The 24,225-nt window shown below is 52.5% G+C and overlaps 1 protein-coding gene across 11 annotated transcripts in view; it reads right to left on the reverse strand.

Annotated features, from left to right (window-relative positions):
* Positions 1–22,723, reverse strand: part of ELF4 (E74 like ETS transcription factor 4) — a 38,042-nt gene extending 15,319 nt beyond the window's left edge. For 3 of the 11 annotated variants that reach the window (XM_058292055.2, XM_058292052.2, XM_058292043.2), the window contains exons 1-3: positions 22,152–22,358; positions 17,993–18,060; positions 179–324 (exon numbers count right to left, since the gene is read on the reverse strand). The gene's annotated coding sequence lies outside the window, so the exon portion shown is untranslated. Of the gene's footprint in view, positions 1–178; positions 325–17,992; positions 18,072–22,151; positions 22,359–22,450 lie in introns of those variants that run through there. The other 8 variants (XM_058292054.2, XM_058292042.2, XM_058292046.2 and 5 more) reach the window with 6 other exon arrangements.
* Between the last annotated feature and the right edge of the window lie 1,502 nt (positions 22,724–24,225).

Consider the following 24,225-nt stretch of genomic DNA (forward strand, 5'->3'; position numbering starts at 1 on the left):
GGAGGCTGGGGGTGGGCACAGACATGTGAGTCAAGGAATGGAGGCGCCTTGGGAACCCTTAGCAATGGGCGGTGAATCCCCCCACCCTGCCCCGTCACGGCACAGCTCCCGGCTCCCAGGGTGGTAAGAACTCCCTTTGAGATATGGCAGGATCCCTGGCTCCCGGAGCCTGTCCTACCTGGGCTGAAAGTGAAGAAGGCGTCGGTGAGACTATATGGCCTCTGGACACTGGGTGGGAGCACACATGCCACAGCAGTAGCAGGCAAGTGAGGTGCCGATGTCCCCGGCCTGCAAATGTACACCTCTGGCTCTCCGTGGTTCAGACTGCATTTCAAAACCAAAGCAAAATAGAAGTGGATTTGCCTGCGCCTGCCTCACCACAGCTGGGCCTCCTCCACACATACAGACCCTTTCTGGGGCTGTCACTGGAACACATCAGGCAGTGTCCAGTGCCCACCCATCTGGGCCTCCCTGACAGGAAACGGCTCCTATGTGGAAGCCACAGCCACAGTTCCTGCGGAGTGCATTTAAATTGACACCCATTCAGCTGAGCCAATGGCTCTCACAGAATTGCTGGTAACACTCGTGGCATTTTCACACATGCCAAGAAACCTGGGGGCCAGATGGTCAGCCGGGCCACAGAGCAGAATTCTTCTCCAGGCCCTCATCCTCTCGGAGCCCGTTCTCGCTCCTGAAATGCCCTGTCCTCCATGAAACCTTGCTGGAGTTCTCTGGAAAGGAAGTGACAGTTTCCTTCATGCCATTTCCCACTCCCTCAACACCTCTGCCCCCACCACCACAAACAAAATGGAAACTACCCCAGGAACAGCTGTACCCTTGACTTAAAAACAGCCCCTCCCTCAGCAAAGAGTCATCAAGCCGCAAATTTATATGCTGTGCTGCGTGACCAGTAGCATGCCTTCAAGAGAGAGAAGGCCCGAGTCAGGGGTGCAGTCTGTAGTTATGCACAGAGCAGAATGAACCCATCCAAGGGAACTCGAACCCACAGCCTTGAGCCAGCTAGGGCTGGACTCTAATCACGAGCCAAAGCATCCACCTCAGGAAGGGGCCCTGGCCACAACTATTTTGTCAACTCCTTCTCCTCTATTCCTTTCGTTCCAGTTCCACCGGTGCCCTTCCCCCACCTACCCCCATTTGAGATGAAATCAGGAAGAGGGAGGGAAAAAAATCAAGGTTTTGCAAGCTCTGTTGGTTGGGGTTTCTTTGTGCTTATTTACAAGAAACCCAGTTTCCTTCCTTGCCCCTTGGTCACTGCCTGATTCCAGCACAGGGCTTGTCACAACTCTAATGGCAAGGTGGGCTCTGAACTCTTCCCCAACTGCCCCCTACCTTCTTCCTTGGCTCTAGTCCTACCCCACCTTCCTAGACCCTGACCTGTCCCAGAGGATGGTGGTCAGGGCTGTGGGAGATGACAGGCAAGAGATGCTCTCCCCTCTTCCTCTGGGGGTCCCATCAGCCCAGTCATGGGGTGCCATGGCTCAGGTGGGAGGAATGGGGAAGTCCTCTCCTGGCTGCATCCCAACAAGATGTATGACCCTGGAAAAGTCAGCCACCATTCCCGGCCGTGGGCTCTCTCCTCTTTAAAGTGGGTGAGCGCTGAGGGTAATCCAGGTACTCGCCAGCAGGTACTCGCCAGCAAGGCGCAGGTGCATAAAGATGGCAGTGGGAAAGCACTTTGAAAATTAAAAAGCACTCAACCAGATGAAGCATTTCAGGTGACCTCCCTGAGAGCTTAACTTCCGCTAAGCACCCCACCTCCAGAAGTGCCCCCATTGGAGTTCACAGATAGGTGCTGGCTTGGAAGGGGCTGACTCCTGGCCTGAGCTGGGGGCCCTGTGGGGAGGGGCAGACTGCTGCGGTAGATGGAGGGCTCCAGTCCCCTGTCCTCACCACCTTCACCCCGCCCCAGCCCTTTGGGTTGTGGTTATGTGGCAAGAAGAGCACTACAGAAGCCCCAGTAGGGGAGGGGGAGGAGGGTGACTGACAAATGGAACTGAATTTCCCCAGCCGCCCTGTGGGCCTTCCCTGCAAAAGCCAAAAGAGCATCTCCTGGAGGTGCCTGCGGCCACCGCCTCCACCTCTCCAGGGCTCCAGGAGGAGGCAGGGTGGCACTAAGTACTTCTGGGAAATGAAGAACCAGCCAACGACGGGGAAAACACACAGCCACAGGAAAGGGGCCAAAACCAAGTACTGTCAAGGAGAGGGCCCCAGAAGTCCCTGCAGACTAAGCATGGATTTCCCAGCTAGAAGATCCAGCTCTGTCTCATGGTTTCAGCAGGCCATGGGACGCCTGAGCCTCACTTTCCTCATCTGTAAAACGGGGACCTGGATAACGATATCCTTCTTGATCAAGGGGTCACTGTGAAAGACCAATGAATTAATGTGGGAAAAAGCTCTGTTAGGTCCTGAAGGTGGGGGGGGGGGGTTGTTGTTCTTTTTTTTTTTCTTTCTCAATTTCCTGGTCTGATTTGTGACCTTTTGGCTGTGCCTGCTTATTAAGTATTAGCATGTCTGTATATAAGTGGAGAGGAATAAAGGAAAATGGAAATGTCGGGATGAGACAAAATGAAGGATGATGAGGGGGGGTGGACATAAACCACAACTCTAAAATTTATGGTAGGGAGAATAAACCAGCTTGGCTATGGAGGGTGGGGAAGGGATTGGTTGGGGAGTCAGGAAAATAAGTTGGTTTAAGTGGAGAGGACCTCTATCTGGCAGGCAGTGAATCTGAGCTTAATACGGTAAGCAACTGGGAGTTACCATAGATTCTTGAGCAAGGGAGGGACGGAAAGCCAGCAGTTCTTGAAGAAGATCTGTTTGGTCTGGACATGTGAGTGGATCTGGGTGTGGAGGAGATGGAAGAAGACCTAGGAAAGCAGGTCAATCCCAGAGCCATGAAGAAAGGGGGAAAAATACAGACTATGGGGCAGTACATTTGTTGTGGGGCATTCACTGCGGAGACCTGTTCTCACTGTGGGAATGTTAAAAGACATGGGCAAAAAGAAACAAACAAAAAAGAATAAAGAAAAAAACATATATAAAGACATGGAGTGGCTGGGGGGTGGAAATATGACAAGAAGATGAGTTCAGCTTGGACAATCCAAGATTCATGGGGGAAGGGAGTGCGTGTAGCTGAAGGGGTTGAGCGCCTGTTTCCCATGTACGAGGTTCTGATTTCAATCCCTGGTACCTCCTTAAAAAAAAAGGTTCATGGGGGAATAGGAGAACCCAGAGAGTCATTTTGCTAACCCTCAATTACCCGTTCACCCACCAGGCCTACAGAACCAGAGGGGTCAGTGGTCCAGCAGCAAGCCTGGGCCAACAGAGCCGATTATCTGGATACAATACTGTGGCAGAGAGTTGCCCACCGCCACCCCCGGGTAGGCCTGCTGACTTTCACTGCTGGGAGAAGGAGGGAGGGAAGGAATGGGAACACTGACCAGAGACTAATTAAATTCATTAGCAAGTTCTTTAGAAGCTGGGGTAATGTGTGACTCTGCACCAACAGGATATTAAGTCAGATAACTTTTATTGAAGGGATAGTGTTCTTTGTCAAGGCCCTGCAGTCAAGGCGGGGTCGTAGAAACTGAGGCCAGAGGCGCCTCCCTCACATCCCGGTCTCCCCTTGGTGGGTGGAGCCCGCGACCTGCTGGGTGCTACCCAGATGCCTCCTTGCCCTGCTAGCCACCTCCCAGGCCAGCAAAAGCCAAAGGGCAGAGGGGCAAGGTTCCTGTGTGGCCTGCACAGAAGTGGCAAGAGAGGATGAGGTGAAAAGCCAGTCCTATCAGACAGGGAAGGCGGCTTCAGCTCCAGATTTCATCACGAGTTCCTGGGGTTCCTCCTTGCCTCCCACCCACACCATTGAAAGCACCTCCTTGAATCAGAGTCCCAAGATACCAACGTTAACAGCCTTTTTTTTTTTTTCTAATTTTTAATTTTGTCTTCAAAAAAGTTTTAGATCACAGTGAAGTCACACATACAATTTAGGGGACTCCCATATACCCAACATCAAACTCTTTTCCTCCTTCCCCAGCAGTGATCTTTTCACATGTGGATGTCATATATTGACCTCCACAGATATTGAAACAGGGAGCTGAAAGGTCATTGCATCCATCCTCTTATTATCAGACTACAGAAACTTCTCCATTTCTCACAGATCCCTCCAGAGTCAAAGGAAACGCCCCCTCCTCTTGAAAGCCTTGCCTGCTTCCTGCTGGCCTAGTATGTTCTCCTCCTAACACCTTAGCTTGGCTTCTTGGACTAAATCAGGGCTCAGCGGAAGAGGACCCCTAGGGCAAATCTGGCTCACCCTTTCATATGGCCCGTGAGCTGAGAATGGTTTTTACATTTTGACATGGTTGAGAAAAAAAATCAAAAGAAGGAAATTTCATGACACATGAAAACTCTCTGAAATTCCAATCGCAGGGTCCTTAAATAAAGTTTTATTGTAACACAGCGATGCGCCTTCACCTCTGCATTGTCTACAGCTGCTTTTGTGCTTTGGCAGCATTGACTACCTGCCGCAGACACTGTAGGATAACCTGCAAAGCCTAAAATATTTCCTTTCAGGTCCTTTATAGGAAAACTTTGCTGCCTCCTGAACTAAAGGTTTCGCTCCCCCACCTCCCTTCAGGGTGAAAGAATTCATCAAGTTTGTTTCTGAGAAGAATGTCACAGAGCAATTGGAAGCAGAAGTGCCTGGAGGGAGATGTGGGGCCACCAAATACAAACTTGGCCAATTTTCATCAGAAAGCAGGCTCCAGTCTAGGGGTTAGGAGCCTGGAGTTCTGGTCCTGGCTCGGCCCCTGATTCACGATGTGACCTTCACTTCCACTCTGTGGGCCTCGGTTTCCTTATCTACACTACGAGGGGGCTGGACTAGTTGGTCCAAGGCCCTTTGTAGCGCTAGGATTCAGAGTCAGCAATCTGTTGTATTTCCAATTCACCCGGTTGGGAGCAGGCACAGCCCTGGTCATTTATTCTGCAAGCAAGAACTTCCAGAAGATTCCCCTGCCTGGCCGTGGTTTTCTGCTACCACTGTGGGTCCCCCTGGCTGCAAACTCACATGCCCCAGCCCCCTCCCTAACCTTACTGCTGACCTGTTTGCCCTTCTCTCTGAATTCCACTTCCTGCCCAATGAAGATGGCTTCCTCTGAAAGAGCCCCCAATGGGTCAGAAGCCTCTGTTTGGGGGGTAGGGTAGAAGGGGAAGAGGGCTCTTACCTCTGCCCAACCTCCCAGGGCCTAAGAGCAGACATGCAGTGGAGCAGGAGAGAGGGCCAGCCCTCACTGCACCCCTGCTCTGCCAGAGGAAACAGCCCCTCTCTGCCACTTCCTGTCCCAGGGGTTTCAGCAGTTTCCCCTTCAGGGCCTACTGGCCCTCCCAGCCCCACCCCTGCCCCACTCAGGTCTGAGGGTGCCAAGAGGGGAGGGGCCCCTGAGTGGAAAATAGGGAGGATCCCTCACAGGATGACTGAGGTGACAGCTGTCTACACCAGGGGACCCCCCCCCAGCAGCTCTTCTCCCAACCTGCTTCAAGCCAGGGGAGAGAGGGCTGGATTACCTGGGAGGGAGACTAGGAACAGTCTAGAGTAGGAATGAGGTGATCACTTCACCGAGTTATCGCTTTGGGGGGCCGAGCAAGCCTGGCCTTGGGAAGACTGAAAAAAAAAAACTGGTCTAGAAATGCCATGACTGAGGGCAGCGTCCAGTAGGGATCAGCCCTGGGTGGCTTCAGATGGAGAGAAGGGTTGAAGCAAGAGGGCCTGGAGAAAGCAGGCCAAGGATGGGGGAGCAGGGGGGCGTGCACTTTCATTTGGAAAGGCAGGTGGCACTGACATTGATGTCACACCCCAATCTTGCAGAGGGCTTGTCCTTAGTGCCAGTGGACGGAGGCAACAATGGAGAGGAAAATATTGTCTCACATGTGGGTCAAGGGCAGTGGCATTTTCTGGGTTAAGGAACAGGGAATGCGCACGTTGAGTAGCAGCTACTAATTTGGTGTGGTGACTTATGCTTGTAAATACCTCCCAGTCACCCTTGCAAGGTGGGGCTCCCAGCACTAGGGCTGTGTGCCCAGGAGGGAGCCTGCGGGCAGGTGAGCAGCTCTGCAAGACATTCCCAAGGCAATGGGACAGAACACAGCAGCAGCCCGAGGTTCTAGACCACTGCCCAGTTGCTGGTCCTCTTGGACAGGCTGAAAGTACACGAGAATGATTCTAGAAACCTTGCTGCTGGGGAGGGGGACCTAGAGGTGGATGGTAAAGATTGTAAATATAGTTCTGGGAGGTTCAAGTAACAGTGAGAGAAGCTAAGGGGACCCCTAGAAATGATGGTTCTAGATGGGCCAGCAAAAGCAGGGATGGGAAGTTGATCTTGATACCTCTCTCATCACTGAGAGGTCATCCTCTTGCACCTTTGGCCAGAGCCCTGCCGAGCCAGGCCCCCTCTCAAGAGAGCAGAGTCCCACTTTGTCCTCTCCTCTTTTCCTCCATGCTCCCTGAGGAAACATGAAAACCAGTTCCCCTCCCGATCGGGCCCCATCGCCCCCGAGGGGAGGACCTGCCCAACCCAAGCTGGCGTCTCCACCCCTGCAAGTCAGAGTAAATGCTATTGCACAGCTGGTAGGAGGGCCACTGAGGAAACCTCAGAGACAACATCTGGACGTGCACCTGGGCGCCTGCCAGCCCCTCCCCACATCTGCAGGGCAAACCCGGAGCCAGGGTTTGGGTAGGAGCCCAACCCCAAGCTGGTGGCATGTGTCTGGAAGGCACATCTAGCCTGGGCGGAGGAGGGGGAAGCACTTGAGATCATTGCCAGCTCAGGGTCAGCACTTGCGGGGTTGGCACTAACTGGAGCTAGGGCTGTGCCCTGGCGGCCTCTGTTGGAGGGTCTGTTGGAGGAGGGGAGAGGGGTGTGGGTGCTCGTTTAGAGGAATGCAGCAATTTTCTTTTGCGCCCTCTGACGGCGCTTGAAGTTGCTCCCCACTGCTTCTGGGGAAGGCAGCCAAACTGTCCAAATGACCTGGGGACAGGGAGGAGCATTGGGAAGGCGGCAGGGCTTTATATTTGCTGGGTATGTGCCGGGTGTGTGTGTGGGGGGGTGTTTGGCATCATGCCAGGTACTTTACAGATGTTATATCCTTTAATTGGGACAACATCCCCACAAAGTAGCTAGTAAGAGGCAGAGCTGGGGTTTGAAGCCAAATTTCTTTCCAAAGGCTACACTCTTTGAACTTCGTTTTCCTTGAAATCTATGCTAGTAATAATTCTGTTGTAATATTTCCATCTTCAAAACTGTAGCAGTGAGGTTCAGCAGAGATTAAGTAATATGGCCAAGGTCACAGTGCCAGTCAAGAACGGAGGCAGAACTCAAACCCAGGCCTGTCTACCCGTGATTTCAAAGTCCATGTTTTCTCCACTGACCCATGCTGGAGAGCATCTGCAAGGATCCCTAGCTCGGGGCTTGCTCCGGACACCTGGCTTAGAAAGTCCAGACCCTCTATGATGCCCCCTCAACAAAAGCTTCCCTGGCCCGTGGTGTCCCATCCTGTCACTGCCTCAGTCGCAACCAAAGCTTTCTTTTTTTTTTTTTTTTAAGATTTTTTTATTTATTTCCCTCCCCCGCCAGTTGTCTGCTCTCTGTGTTCTTCTGTGACCGCTTCTATCCTTATCAGCAGCACCGGGAATCTGTGTTTCTTTTTGTTGCATCATCTTGCTGCATCAGCTCTTCGTGTGTGCAGCGCCATTCCTGGGCAGGCTGCACTTTCTTTCGCGCTGGGCGGCTCTCCTTAAGGGGTGCACTCCTTGCACGTGGGGCTCCCCTACACGGGGACACCCCTGCGTGGCACGGCACTCCTTGATTTATTTTTTATTTATTTCTCTCCCCTCCCCCCGCCCCAGTTTTCTGCTCTCTGTGTTCTGTGACCGCTTCTATCCTTATCAGCGGCACGGGAATCTGTGTTTCTTTTTTTTGTTGCATCATCTTGTTGTGTCAGCTCTCTGTGTGCGGCACCATTCCCAGGCAGGCTGCACATTCTTTCGCACTGGGTGGCTCTCCTTGCAGGGCGCACTCCTTGCACGTGGGGCTCCTCTACGTGGGGGACAACCCTGTGTGGCACGGCACTCCTTGCGCGCATCAGCACTGCGCATGGGCCAGCTGCACACGGGTCAAGGAGGCCTGGGGTTTGAACCGCGGACCTCCCATGTGGTAGACGGAAGCCCTAACCACTGGGCCAAGTCTGCTTCCCCCAAAGTTCTTTCTGATCACCAAATCCTAACTTCCTGGGCCACGGCCATCCCCCCAATGGTGGCAATCTGCGTTCCTGTGGCCAGCTGAGGAAGAAGGGGATGGTGGAGGAGAAGGCTTTCAGCTCTGTTGACGTAGGAGACTGGTTCTATTCCTGTACCTCAGGAACCCACTGCTTCCAGAGAGTTCTTCCTAGTCTGGCCCCAGACCTCAAGTAGCCACGGCATGTGCAGTACCTTCCCCAGAAATCTCCACTTGCTCTTTGGCTTACACATCATGTACCTCTGGTTACCTGGGGTGCTGGCTCTCAAGTTTATTCAAATATTGATAGAAAGCCAGCCCTGAGCACCTCAAATGGGCCAGGCCCACGGCCAGGGGCTTGATCACTGGACCCACATGATTCTTCCCGGTGGTAGGGTCTCTTGGTATCTGAGTTCCCAGTAAGCTGGGCTTAGCCTTTCTGCCTAAACAATTTAACCTACCATAGCAAATATCTCTTCAAAACTGAGGCCCGGAGATTGGGGGAAAATAGAGAGGGACTGCTCATGGGTACAGGGTTCCTTTCTGCGGTGATGAAAAGGTTCTGGAATTCGTGGTGATGGTTGCCCAACTCAAGGAATATACTAAAGATCATCAAACCATACACTTCGGGTGAATTGTGCGGCATGTGAATTATATCTTTAAAAAGCTGTTATTCAAAACAACAACTGAGGCCCAGAGTCCTGCAGCAGCTTGCAAATTGATGGAGCAGCTCAAGCCAGATCCCAGGTCTCCTGACTTGACTCCAAAGCTCTTTCCTCCCACCAGCCTCTCTATAACCTTATGCAAGGAGAGCTGCCAAGGTTCAGGAGTGTGCAAGGCAGGTCCAGCCCAATGCATGAGCGTTGGGTGGGGGACCCAAAGCAACGGGCAGTGGAAAGTGCTCTGGACCAGAAGCCTTCATTTCAGATCTTCATTATTAACGTGGCCAAGTCCCTGCCCCTCTCTGAGTCTCAGTTTCCCCATCAGTAAAGTGAAGTGGATGAGTCTGGGGAGGCCTCGCTAACTACTCTGTCAGCTCTGACACTCTGAGGTTCTAATTATAAAGCACTACAAGGCAGACGAGACTTGAATGTCACATGTGTGGTTCTTCTTGTGAGAGTCAAATTCTCTCAGACAATTCTGCAGAATTTCTCCAAGGGGGGTGACTTGGGTCCCGATTTGCCCCCAGCAGCGGATGGTGGAGCAAACCATAATAAAGACCCATTGATCATGTCCTTTTGAGAAGTCAGGAACCAAGTTCTTGGCTCCGCGCCCAGGCAGCCCCACCTTCGGCTGAATTTGCCTCCATGGTGGAGGGAGTGATGGCTGATGGCCACCGGTCTACCCCTGCCGGACAGGATGTTTCCACATCAAGCCCCACATCCTGCAGCTAGGCCTGGGCTCCGGTTCCCCCACCCCCCGCCCTGTCCTGCCATCTGGTCGCCTGCCCTCTGCCCCCTCCCCTTGCTGGGTGTTTACAGGCTCCCTTATCAGACTGGGGAATCTGGGCCTCACCCAGCCGGCTGCCCCACCCCACCCAGCCCAGACAGCCTGTCCAGGGCCCTACCTGCTCTGGTTTCGTCACCACAGGCACCCGCAACCTGGGGCGCCACCCTGCCCCCACCATGCCCCTGGCAGGCAGGGGTGTGGATGAAAACTTGCTGCCTGGCACAGGCCCTCAGTGCCTAGGGCCCTGCCTGCCAGAGTGAACCCTGAATATTCGTAGCGCTTTCTCCAACTTGCCCAAGCTGCGGAGGGCATGTGTTCTTTTTAAATTGTCATCTCTTCTATCTACAGGCTCCGGACACCGGGGAGGGGAGGCACTCAGGCTGCACCAAGTTAGCCCCTCCATGTTTTCTTCGTCCCCAGCTGCCAAGAGACAATGAAGGCAGCCCAAGGATGGAAGGCTCCAAGAGTATAAGCAGTTTTTCTTTCTCTTTTTCTTTTCAATTGGAGAGCACTGTAAACACTCCAAGCTGAGGGTGGGGCTGCAAAAGGGGCTGCAAGAGGAGTGTGGCAGAGGAGGTAAGACTGGGAAGTCCTTGGGTGCAACCTTGGCCAACCTGTACCCAGACTTCAGAGCCTTGTAGGTCCCAAGTTATCTCCATCCCACCTTGGGATCTGCTCACCCACCCAAAGGCTAAGTTGAAGCCAGAGCTAACCATTGAGCAAGTCAAATGCCTTTGCCCCAGAATGCCCTGATTTTTCCATCTGGTGGGCCTGAACCAAAGAGGGGGACAAGGATGGGGGGTGGCAGGCAAACAAACATGTGGCACGTGATGGGTTTCCCTCCCAGCACTTTGGGCTGAGATCCTGAGAGTTCAAGTTCTGATCTGCCTGGAGGCAGATTCCCGGGACAGGGCTCCTTTGCTAAAGTTGACCCAGCCCCAGAGGAGGGAGTCAAAGGTACAGTACAAACCCAGCTCATCTTCCAGGGGGCTTCCCTTCTCTTTGATGATAAATCATTACAAGCATTTTGTATTTAAACAATCACCGATATTTTAGGCAGTGGATTATAAAAGTCATACTTGAGATACACCACCACACTCCGAAGAAATGTTACCAGACTGTCTCCTTCTAGGTCTCTAGGACACAATTCAGTAGTTTGGGACACTTGGGTGGGAAAGTTTGGAAAAACTCAGCTAAGGCAATTTTGCCATTAATGGGCTCTGTAACCACAGCCATGCCATGTCCTGTGGCTCTTGCAGCCTTGGACTTCCCTTCCCCCTGACTGCTGCCCTCGTGCTACCCAGTGGCAGTCAGGGCGCCAGGTTTCTCTCTTCTACCAAAACTTTCAGGCTGCCATCCTGTCTCCCCAGGACCCTACTCCTCCACCACTCAGAAAAATCATAATAAACGATTTGGTGTGACTGTGTTAATAGCTGCTATTGGGTCCATGTGTCACCTCTCTCCTTAATACATTTGTGTTTTCAAAGGCCACCTGGAGCTACAGGGCTTTAGTCTGAGGAGTGGCTCTAGGGCAAAGAGTAGAACAGACCAGTGGGTGGATGATCCTGGCTCCTGTCACACCATTAGCCACGGGGGGAGCCAGCCTTCATCATCTACTCCCCATACTTGTGGTTTCTGTTAGGAAGCTAGAAGGAGTGGATGTGGAAGACCTTTGAAGAGCTAAAACCTCAGCTTGAGGTAGCAGAAGGCCCACTTGACTGGGAGTGAGAAAGATTAAGTTCAGTCTTGGCCCTGCCTCTGACTCAGTGTCTCCTCCCTCAGTGTCTGAGCCAGTGCCAACTCCTACTGCAGGGCACACATTTAGATCAACTACTGTGGTCACACCAGCCATACCCAGCAGAGCCAAAGAGTCCAAATTCATCTGCTTGGTTTCCAAAGGTCCTTCATAGCCTGACTCCACCCTACCTACTCAGCCTTATTTCCCATGATTTCCCAACTCAAGCCTGGGCTTCAAGCCCAGTGGTCTCCTCATGTTCCCCTGAGGGAACATTCCAGGCTCATTCACGGAGTTTCTCAGGCTTGCCATGCCCCTGCTGATTCTTTTTGGCTAATCAAATAATGCCCATCCAGCAAGGTCCGAATCAAGTTCCATCATCCCCCTCCCATTATTGAGTAATTCCAGGGCTGGATGTTCCCTGATACCTGTAGTCCACACCTGTTGTCCCCTTCTCTAAACTCCCATAGCACTTAAATTCTACCATAAATTCCAAATGCCCTTTAATTATTTCATGTGTGTGTCTTGTTTCCCCATCAGGCGGTAAAATCCTTAGGAGCAAGGCCTATTTCATCTTCTCCTAACTCTAGCATGGGTCTGGGCATTTGTGAACTAAGTTCACGCAAATTCTCAACCTGCATGAGATCTCTAGAAAGAGATCCTGAAAGATTTGAGGGCTCTGGTCTAGGGATGGATGGGAGATTTGGGGGGCAAAGGTCTGCAGGGCTCAAATGTGACTTTTCCTCTCTTGCCCCAAGCCACTTTGGGGGGCAATACACACCAGCTAGAGTCATTTATTCCAAGCAGCATCATGAAGGCACTTGATGATCAGGTCATCATCAAAGCTTTCCCTCTTTGTACAAAACCACAGTGTTTCTACTCTGGGAATACTGAGTGCTGGTCTGATCACTTGTCACTCAAGACAGACTTCATGATGCTGGATCAGGTCTAGAGAACTAAAATAATTCAAGAGAATGTGGTGTAAGTATACCTATATAAGGACAAACTTTTTTTGAGGCCTTTTGTTATTGAGCAGACAAGGCTGAAAAAAGATATGAGTGGCACCTATAAAATCAAGTATGGAGCAGATAATCAAAGACTCACTCACCAAAAATAGGTTCTAAATTAAGGACAAATAATAAATAGTCCTATTTCACATATACATAGTAAAGGTAAGAACTCTTTAGCTAAGGATATCAGCCAAAAGATAAGCATCTTCTAAAATGAAAGTAACACCAGGGACAACCATGAGTATAAGGTAAAATTACAAAAGCAAGTCCAAATGTATGTTATTACAGTTAATATAAATAGGATACATTTGAGTATTAAAAGAAAATGGAGGGGAAGTGGACTTGGCCTAGCGGTTAGGGCGTCTGTCTACCACATGGGAGGTCCGCGGTTCAAACCCCGGGCCTCCTTGACCCGTATGCAGCTGGCCCATGTGCAGTGCTGATGCACGCAAGGAGTGCCGTGCCATGCAGGGGTGTCCCCGTGTAGGGGAGCCCCACGTGCAAGGAGTGCACCCCATAAGGAGAGCCGCCCAGTGCGAAAGAAAGTACAGCCTGCCCAAGAATGGCCCCACACACATGGAGAGTTGACACAACAAGATGATGCAACAAAAAGAAACACAGATTCCCATGCTGTTGACAACAGAAGGGGACAAAGAAGAAGACGCAGTAAATAGACACAGAGAACAGACAACCGGGGCGGGGGTGGAGCGGGGGTGGGGTGGGGATGGGGTAAGAAATAAATCTTTAAAAAAGATGGAATGGACAATCTGATTCTAAAATTCATATCAATTTGCAAAGGTCCTAAAATACCTCAAAACAGGAAGTTGATTTGGCCCAACGGATAGGGCATCCACCTACCATATGGGAGGTCCAAGGTTCAAACCCAGAGCCTCCTGACCCGTGTGATGAGCTAGCCCACGGGCAATGCTGATGCATACAAGGAGTGCCATGCCACACAGGGGTGTCCCCTGCATAGGGGAGCCCCATGTGCAAGGAGTGTGCCCCGTAAGGAGAGCCGCCCAGGGTGAAAGAAAGTGCAGCCTGTCCAGGAATGGTGCTGCACACACGAAGAGCTGACGCAGCAAGATGACACAACAAAAAGAGGCACAGATTCAGGGTGCCACTGACACAAGCAGACACAGAAGAACACACAGTGAATGGACACAGAGAGCAGACAACGGGGGGGGGGGGCGAGGAAGGGGAGAGAAATAAATTTAAATAAGTAAATCTAAAAAAAAGTCAAATCTACTCAGATTGATATATAGATTTAATGCAATCCTGATAAAAAGTCCACCAGCATTAAAGAAAAAATTGAAAAAAAAATACCCTAAAACTCCTTTGAAAAAGAAGAACAAAGTTGGAGGTCTCACTACCTTTCAAGAATTATTTGATATTCCACACAACGGATTGGTGTAAAGATTGACAAATAGGTCAATGGAGCAGAATTTAGAGTACAGAAATAAACATGCATGCGTAAAGAGAACTGATTTTTGACAAAACAGCAAAGGAATTACAGTCGACCAATGCTAGCCTTGTTAACAAATGATGCTGGAACAATTGTATATCTGGATGTGAAAAAAAGAAGGATTTGGAGCCATACCTCTCACAATAAAAATTTTTTAAAAATTAGCTCAAAATGGATTATAGACCTAAACGTAAAACCTAAAACTACAAAGCTTCTAGAAGAAAACATAGGAGAAAATATTTGTGACCTAGGGTTAGGTGAAGAGCTCTTAGGTACAACACCAAAAGCATGATCCATAAATAGAAAAACCGATAAATTGGACTTCATCAAAATTTAAAACTTCTGTCCTTCAGGAGACACTGTGAATTGAATGGAGGAAAAAAAGAATGAAAAGATAAGCCACAGGCTAGGAGAAAATCTTTGCAAAGCATGTATCTGAAGAGGGTCTTGTATCCAGAATATACCAAGAACTCTCAAAACTCAACTACAAGAAAACAAGCAAATTGATTTTTTAAATGGGCCAAAGATTTGAACAGACACTACACAAAAAAATATATGGGTGATGTGAAAAGATGTCCAACGTCATTAATCATTAGGGAAATGTAAATGAAAACCACAATCAGATGCCACTGTGTACCTATTAGAATGGCTAAAATTAAAAAGACTGACCATAACCTAGTTGTCGGTGAGGATGAGGAACTCTCATACACTGCAGGAGGGAATATAAAATGGGTACAATCACTTTGGAAAAACAATTTTGCAGTTTCTTAAACAGTTGACCATATCACTACTGTATGATTCAGTCATTCCGTTTCTAGGAGAAGAGGGACTAGATTTCCATAGAAAGATCTGTACACAAATGTTCATAGCAACTTCATTTATAATACCCAAAAACTGGGCGTGGAGGGGGACACCAAATGTCCACCAACTGATGAATGGATAAACAATGTGTTATGTCTATACTATGGAATGCTACTCAGCAATAAAAAGGAATGGAATAGTGATATGTGAAGCAACATGGTTGAATCTTAAAATAAGTATGGTGAGTGAAATAAGTCAGACCAAGAAGAGGACATATTGTATGATTCCATTGATATAAAACTCTAGAAAATGCAAACTGATCTATAGTGATGAAAAAGAGATCAGTGGTTGCCTGAGGATGAGAGGGAGGCATGACAAAGAAATGTTGTTATAGTCACCATGTGATTGCTATGATGGTTTCACAATTATAAATGTATGTCAAATAGCATCAAATTGTACACTTTAAATATGTGCAGTTTATTGTACATCCATTATACTTCAATAAAGCTATTCAATAAAAAGAATGAAAAAGGCCCTCATGTTGGGTAAAATAACAACAATAGTAACAAAGCAGCAAATACTATTTAATTGACTCTCTACTATTACTATGTAATATTACTATGTGAGAACAGCAAAGCACTTACTATGTCCTGGGCATTTTCCTAAGTGCTTTCCATGTAGCGAGCCTTGGAACAATCTTATGAGATCCTACAGCACATCAAGCCCAATGTTATTCTGCCTGTAAGTTATACACATCAAAAGTAGAAGACAAAAGAAGCCAGAACACCCATGCTCTCCTGGAACATGCATTCCTTGGTGCCACCAGTATGAGAGACAAATTTGGAACCTTGGGACTTACGGAGGGTGCTAACTCTAAAGGGTTTGTGTTGTGTGGTCTTTTGCTTCCTCCCCTGTCAACATTATCATCCCACCTACCCTGGAATACGATACGTTTGGACTAGCACAGGCAATGAGTTTTTTCCTCTTTTGAAGGGCCACCTGCCCTTTCCCCTCCAAGAAGCCTTCACCCATCAAGCTGAGAAAGGAGAAGAACGCTCTTTCTCTAGACAAGCCATCACACCTATTCAATCTATAAACATTAAGTGCCATAGGCTGGGTGGCAAGTCAGCTCCCATCTGCTATGGGACTAAGTGCACACGTATGTCTACAGCCCTAGAATTGGGTTGAGATCCTTCAGAGCAGGGGCTGGGCTGTTGTGTTTATTTTTAGGATCAGTGTGGCGCCGAGAAAGTGGTCACCTAATGAGACAGGTGTTTTCTGTGCCTGGATTCTCACAGAAGCAGCAGAGCTGAACTAGCCTCTCTTATCCTCGGGGGGCATTGTGGGAAAAAGAGAGATTATCTCCTAAATTGATGTCTAAGTACCTCCTTGTTATCAGGTCATCGGGAATTTGGGGGAGGTTAAGACTAATTGCCCACCTTTCCATCCCCCAAGGCCTAGCAGCTCTAACCTGATGGGCAGGGACGAAGGGACTGAGTGGAGCGTCCTGCTCAGGGGTGGTCCAGAAGTGGTCCCGTTTATCTTGGGCTGCCTGGGTGGCCAGAGACTCCTCAAGCAAACACAATCCTCTCAATAGCTGATGGAACCTCCAAGGTACTTTCTGGGGAGATGGGGGGGGGGAGCTTTGGAATGGGACTGGCCCCCTGGCCCCCATAGGAGCTCTTTTGGGCAAAGCAGGTGCCCCAGCCCCAAGCCAAGGTCTCTGGGCATTGGCTGATCCATCATCTAGTCTAGCCAAAGGAGGGAGAAAATGATCAATGGTTGGCCAGTCAGTTCCTAGAATTCTATCCTAGGTAGGGTAATAATATTGAACTGTGGGAATGAATGTAGCTCAGTGGCTGAGCAGTTGCTTCCCATGTGTAAGGTCCTGGGTTCAATCCCTGGTACCTCCTTAAAAATTGAACTGATGAATGCTAACTAGTTCCCAGTGATGGAATGGTAGGCCTTCTCTCAAAGGGACTCAGTTTTATTTCTGCAGAGAATGATATTCAACATGAAAATGGTGAAGAGATGAAGATGATAATGTTATTAGAAATATTAAAGACCTGAGTTTCATTCTTGGCCACCAAATGGCCTGCCACTCAGAAGGACTATATATTACACACACACACACACACACACGCACACGCACACACACACACAGCACCCTCTCCCTCATCCTGTGCAAAAAAGTTAGCAGAAAAACCTGGAAAATCTCCCCCTCAGTTTCAGAAATGGGTGTGGTATGCCCTGCCAGCATTGCCCAAGAAGTGGTTGATCCGGGAAGTGGATTTGGCTCAACCGATAGAGCATCCGCCTACCATATGGAGGGTCCAGGGTTCAATACCTAGGGCCTGCTGACCTGTGTGGTGGGCTGGCCCATGAACAGTGCTGCCGCATGCAAGGAGTGCCGTGCCACACAAGGGTGTCTCCCGCATAGGGGAGCCCCACATGCAAGGAGTACGCCCCTTAAGGAGAGCTTCTCTGTGCAAGAAAAGGCGCAGCCCACCCAGGAGTGGTGCCGCACACACAGAGAGCTGACGCAAGATGATGCAACAAAAAACAACACAGTTTCCCGGTCCTGCATGACAAGAATGCATGACAAGAATGCAAGCAGACACAGAACACACAGCAAATAAACAAATCTTTAAAAAAAAAGAAAAAGAAAAAGAAGTGGTTGATCTCCAGAACCTGGCAAAGTCAAGAGTGTGTGAAGGGAAAGTGACAACAACAATAATAACCACAGGAATAATAATCCAAGAGGAATTATAACTCTCTTACTGGGTGGTTGTCATATGCCAGGCATCATGCTGAGTGCTTTACATGCATTAGTTCATTTCATCCTCACTTCACCCCTGTGAGATAGCTACTGAAATCCAGACAGGTTAAGTACCTAGTTCACAGTCACACAGCCAATAAGAAGTGGTAGATCTGGGACATGAACTCAGAGAGCCTGTGCTCTTCCTCCACTAGACAAGAACCCTTCTCTGGAAGGGTAGTGGGTCATACTGGAAGAGAAAAGGATGCTTCAGGAAGGGCAGGCAAATTGATGGGCAGAAACTGCCAGCACTGGGACAGGAAAACAGTCTACTAAGCAAGCTGCTTAACCTCCTGTTAGCCTCTCTGAGAAATTTTCCAGCACTTTCCCTTGCAGACCCTCCTGCATAAAAAACACCCCTCCCTGCTGCCTGACCCTCCTCCCCACCCTGGGTGCAGGCTGCGATCTCTCTGCCAAGAAACTCACCTTGGAACACAATTTCCCAACCGAGAAGAAGTCGGGGCACTCTGGTCTGTGCTTGAGTGTTGAGTTTGCTGGGGAGGGGGCAGGGCAAGAGGACAGGGAGGGAGGAGAGAAGATGAGTGGGTGGTGTGTGAGTATGTTCATCCAATTAAACTTGACAACAGCCAAGTGCCCCTCTACACCCAGTCGTGTCTATTCATCGTGGGAGACACAAAAGCAGCAGAACAAATATATGGCTTGTCCTTGCCCTTGCCCGGGTGGTCTGGGCAGGAATATGTGGGACTCTCTAGACCCTTAAGTTCCCAGCCGGCCGATGAGGGAAACAATTACGGAAAGCCCTGTCCTCCGCCTGAACCTCTGGGCTTCTAGAGAAATCCCAGAACCCTGGGGAAAGGTGGGACCCGGCCAGCCTGTGCCTGCCATGAACACCTGTGGCATGTCAGTTTTCTTGTCCTCCAGTGTCCTCTGAACCTCTCCCATAGTTGCCTTCCCTCAGGGCCTGTGTGTGTGCGTGTGTGTGTGTGCGTGCACGCACGCACGCACGGTGGGTGGGGGTGGGGGGTTCAAAGTGAATCCCCTCAGCTTGGGTGGCAGGGAAGCCTGGTCACCCTTTGTGTCTTATCAATACATGCCGGCCTCGCTGTCTGGGCCAGCCACTTTGTATCTCCTGGAGTGGAGTTCAGGGTTTACACCGAGCCGCCCCCACTTGCTGACCGGGTCTTTTATTGGCATGCATTTGCCAAACAATTATCCAGGCTTCGAAGGTCAGTCTGGGACCAAGGAATAGAGAGAAAGGAGTTTTTGCTCCCTTTTCTGCCTAACAAATCACTCCCGTGCCGCCCCCGCCCCCCCCCTTCAAGGTCTAGCTCAAGCCCTGAGTCCCTCACAAGGCCCTCCTCCCTCCTCTAACTGCCACTGACCTCGGAGTCATGGCAGCCTCTGGCCCCTGCTCCAAGGAACACAATTAGCACCTGACCAGCCACTGGCCTGGCTGCCTGGCCTTGCCTTCGATTGTTTCAGTGGCTTAGTCGTGGCTCTTCTACCACCTTTCCTCTGGTCTCCCCCACAGCACCTAGTGCAGGTGGGGCACACAGTAGGTGTTAATAAATATCTGCTGAATTGCAACTCAGCAAGCCCCTATGAGGTTAGAACCCTCACAAGCTCCCCGACCAGCAGTTCCTTGGCAACCGGCACCGGGCCGAGTTACAGGGCATTTAGCGGCGCATCCACTATTACTGGCCACACCAGGCTCAGCGGCCAGAGATTTTTCAGGCAGGTTGGTGTTGATGAGAAAAGCCCCTGACCCTTAGGAAAGCTCCTGTGAGATTCTGGGTACCTCAGATGAGTTTTCTTTCTGCCCTGCAGGACTAGTTTTCAGTCTGACAACCACAAAAGGAACAAATTGGCAGTGAAGCCAGAAACCTCTTTGGAGGCTTAGAAATCCAGGCGAGAGAACCAAGCCCAGCTTGAGGGCAGGCCCAAGCCTGGGGAGAGAAGACTGCCCAAGGCCCTTTCCAGCTCAGCGGAGAATCCCCAGCAGGCAGCAAGGGGCATGGCTGGCTTGGGCCTGCCACTCCAGGGGACTAGAGGGGCACCTGCAAGTAGCGCTCAGTGACGCCATCCTTCTCCTGGAACCCAACAAATCACACTATGGAATGCTTGCTGCCTTATCCTTTCATTCGCCCAAATCCCAGGTCAGGCTTCTGCCCAGAAGGGGCATCCAGACCACAACCCAGCTGGAGTCTCCAGCAAGAAGAAGCCTCCAAGTTCACGGTGCCTGGCTCCCAGCACTGGCCCAGGGATTCCAGCCTGGCTTCGAAATATGGATACTGATCTGCTCTCCCTGACCTTCTCCCTCATCTCCCAACCCCACCCCCTGCCCACACAAGAAGGTACCACAGTCCTGGAAGGTTGGTCATCCCCTTCATCTCCATATTTTCCTCACTCCCATCCCACCGATGTCCACTACTGGGACTGGCTCTCAGGAAACGTGTGCTGAGTTTTATGGCATCTGAGCTGGAGGCACTGTATAAGACAATACCATTTCTCATTGATGCTCATTTTGTGCCACATGCTATTCTAATAAGCAGCTTACATGGATTAACGTATTTGATCCTCACCATAATCTTATGAGGTAGGTCTCACTTGGCAGAGGAGGAAACTGAGGCATACAGTTGACTTGGATAACATGGCTAGAAAATAATCGAGCGAGATTTAAACCCAGAGAGTCTGGCTCTGGGGGTTGGAGGCAAAGTGAGGGGAGTGTGTGGAGAAAGCCAAGGCCGAGCCTAGGAGCAGAGGTTTACCTGAGGAAAGCAACCCCCTTAACCTGTTCCCAGCTGGGTCTCTTGGGGACAAAAATCCTGGATTTTGGAGGTGAGGGACATCTAGGACATTTCATCAATCAGGCGCATGAATGACAGGTCACAGCACCCTCATGTTTAGATCCCGATATATGACAAAGAAGACAGAAGCCACTGTGCCACCACTCAGTGCTAGGCAGGGGAAGGGTGGATCTCAGGCCCCCAGCTTGCCCTGGGGTGGGCGCCAGTTCCTGAGCAACCACTGAGCAAACACAGTGCAGCAGTGGGAGGAATGCCAGACATAGTTGCAAACAAGCCACTCCTTCGGTTCACAACCAGAGGCTGGGTGAGGGTGGCAACGTGGAGCCTGCTGGATGCTCCCCCCCAAAAAACTAGTCATCCCATGGGGGCTTTGAACCTAGCCCCAGAGACAACCACATGCAAGCAGCCTCTACCGCACACTGGCTGGGATAGGAAGTCCTCCTTGATAATCTTCACCTCAAGACAGTTCCCGCTAGGCTTTTTCTACAGTAGGTCCTCTGAATTAATGGTTGAGAAAGCGCATTATAACCGGAAAAACCCTGTGTAACTAACTGCAAGGAGGAGGCATTTGCATTCTTGCTGGGCTACGTGTTTCCTAGGCATTTTCCGTGCTAGAATGTCCTGTCTTCCCCCAAGGGAGAGCGCTAGAGCTGTCCCCTTCACCCCCTCCCCCAAATGGCACTCAGGCCAGGGGTCAGATGGCAGGGAGGTGAGTCCCCCGATGGGCGTGCCTGCCAGCTGTTAGGGCCCAGCCGTGGTGGCTCAGGCCCTTGGGTGGTGACCTCACTTCCGCTCCTACCTCCCCAGCACCCCTCCCATTTGAGGCACCACCAGGCCAAAATCGAGAAGTCCAAGGTTAACTGTTCCTCCCCACTTTAGGAGCTAATTAAAATGATTAGCCACAATGAACTGTCAAACATTAACCAGAAGAAGCTGCAGGACCAGACAGGCCTCTATCTCCAGCAGAGGGATGAGGGGCAGGCATCAAATGGCTATCGAATCCTTTGGCTGGGGTGTGGCGGAGGGAAAGGGTGAGGTGGGGGGGGAACAGCCAGGGACCTTCGCTGAGCCGAGGTGCCAAGGGGTCAGGAGGTGACTCTGGTCAGGAAGGCCATGATGTCCCCAGCATAGTGTCGTGAGGAAAGGACGGCAGGGTTGGGGTGCGGAGGAGGGGCCAGGGATTCATAAAGCGGCTACCTCCTCAGCGGTCCCCGAAAGCAAGGCGCTGACGGCAGGGGACCCCGCTCTGGGCAGCAGCTGAGTACCCTTGGCGGCGGCAGAGGAGGGAACAGAGAGGCGGGAGAGCCGGGCAGAGCGGGAACGCGGGAGCGGGAAGGGAAGGCTGGCTCACACGGAAACTCTGGCCCCTGCCAAGAGGTCTCTATTTTGGCGATTCAATGATCCAAGTCATAGGTTCGGGCTTGTTTTAACTCCCAAAGCGCCTGACCCCTCAAGCCCGAGGGGCCGCCTGCCGGGCCCAGCCGCCTGCCCCCCGGGGCACCCGCGCTTCTGGAGGGCCCTTGTTGAGGTCTGCGCTGTTAAGGAGCCCGGGCTGTCCGGAACGCGGAAAAACTGACCCCCCACAAGCCCACCTCCAGAAATCCATCACGTTTATTACCCTGGGTCAGAAGCCCGGGTTCCCCAACACGCGCGGTGGGGCGAAGCAAGAGCCGAGGTCAACACGCCGCGTCTCTCCCACCGTCTCCGGGGCCCCCAACCCCTAACACTTCGGGCCCCCCCTCCCCCCTCCCCAGGCGCCCTCAGGCAAAGTTTGCGAGGTCCCCAAAGGTCTCGAAGAACCGGCGCCTTCGACGTACCTGAGGCCGGGTGGCTTACGGGTCAGGGCTAGGCTCGATGGCCGCGGTCCCCTCCCCGCTCCGGGGGCCGAAGCGCGGGTCCCCAGCCCCGCCAGCCCGCCTTCTCCCTCTGGAAGCCGGGCCGGGCAAGTGGCGCCGGGACCTCGGCGCCGGCGAAAGGAGAAGTGGAAGTGGAGCGCGGCGCCCGGTCGGTCCCCGCGGCCGCCGCCGGGGCCGCCGTCCCCCTCCCTCCTTCCCTCCTTCCCTCCCTCCTCTCCTCCCTGCCCGCCTGCCCCCGCGGCCCCGCGCCCATGACTCACCTCGGCGCCGGGGCAGGCTGGTCCGGGCGGGCGAGGCGCAGGGCTCTCCCACACGTCGCGCCGCCAATGGCAAGTTGGAGGGCGAGATGCAAATACCAGGTGAGACGGCGGCGCCCCTGAGAAAACAGCTCCGGGGGGCGGGAAGGGGGGGGTAGTGCCGGCGGGGGGAGCCGGGGCGACGCTGGGGTAGGGCCAGGCCAGGAGGGGGCGGCGGGGCAGCGGGGCGCCCGGGGAGGGGGCGCGAGCCGGCGGAGCCCTGAACTGAACAGACCCAGCGAAAGGGGAAATTGCACTGGAGACACACACGTCCCCGCAGGCGGCGGCTGGGGCGGGCGCGAAGGAGGCAGGGCGGGAGGGAGGGAAGAGCCGGAGGGAGGGACCGACGGGAGGGACCGCGGGCGGGCAGGGTGGGGGAGGGAGCGAGGGAGGGACGAGGCATCTTGGTGGAAACAGCGCCCCTCCACCCCCGGCCCGCCGCGGTCGCCAGCACGGCAGGGGGAGCCGTGCCAGGGGCCCGCGCGGCCTTTCCTTCCCCTCACGGCTGACCGCCCCCCGGGGACGGCGAGAGCAGGGTTCCCGCGCGCCCCTGCCCTGGCCAGCGCCCCACACCCGGCTCGCACTCGGCGGGTCCCGGGGCTCTCGGCTCCCTGTCCTGGCCCTCCCCGGCCGGAAGCCCCCATACAATGTCCCGGAGAGAAATACACTCCCCGGGGACACGGGCAGGCTAAGTCCAGCCCCCTCGGCCCTTACACTCCACTGCCAGGACGTCTTTGGCTAGAACCCTGCGCTCCAGACGACTGAGCGGCTGCTGTGTGCGGACCTGGCGCGAGTACTACGGGCAGGGCTCTGGGTGAGACCAGGAGATGCCCAGAGGATACAATTTGCTAATAGTGTGCCAAACATTGCTGAATCTCGGCCAAATATATTGTGTGGTTGATGTGACCCGGAGAGGTTCGGGGACTTCCTAGGGAAGTAGGACCAGGACCGAGGGCTCCTAAAGGAGAGGGGGGGGGGGCGGTTGGGGGGGTTGGGAGGGAAGAGGCTGGGAGGATGTGACTCGGCGAGGGCAGGGGCGGGGCTGTGGGGAGAGGGGCTGCCGGCAGCAGGTGCAAAGGCAGTCAGAGTTGGGGTGCTGGGAGAAAACCCATGCCTCCCGTTCTCCAGTCCAAAGCCAGGCTGCCCTGCATGAGGCCCCACTTGAACTTCAGTCTCCCATTCCATCACCCCCTTCCCCTCACCTCTGACCTACTTCAGCATCCATATCCACCCCCACCCCCACCACGGGCCTGGTCCCATGGCTAGGAGGCTCTGGGAGAGAGTCTGCTGGGAACTGTGACTCCCTCTGGTTCTCCATGGTCTGGGGGAGGGGCGCAACCAGGCCTCAGCCCTGACCTCTCCTTGGCAGAAAGCAGCAAAGCCGATGGGGCCCCAGGGGAGGAGGGTCCACTGAAGCGTGGGGGTGGCCAAATGGCCCGAGGTTCAGGGAAACACTCCGTCACCAGTGTCTGCCTGCTTCCCCAGCCTTGGAAAAGATGCTCCCCCGCCCCCGCCCCGCCCCACCACCCAGCACACCACACACACAGAAAACTGGAGGACTGGAGTGGTGGTGGATGATGGCAGGGAAGGCAGCTGCGGATTCCAGGTTTCTAGGGAAAGACCTAGTGGCTGGACTGAGACACAGGCCCCTGAGATCTCCCTGTTATCCATAGCCAAGTCCCAGAAACAAGCTCCAAGAGGTTCCCACTTCTTTTTCTTTGACAAATGGGCACTCATTA

The sequence above is a fragment of the Dasypus novemcinctus genome, chromosome X (assembly GCF_030445035.2).
Source record: "Dasypus novemcinctus isolate mDasNov1 chromosome X, mDasNov1.1.hap2, whole genome shotgun sequence".
Lineage (NCBI taxonomy): Eukaryota > Metazoa > Chordata > Mammalia > Cingulata > Dasypodidae > Dasypus > Dasypus novemcinctus.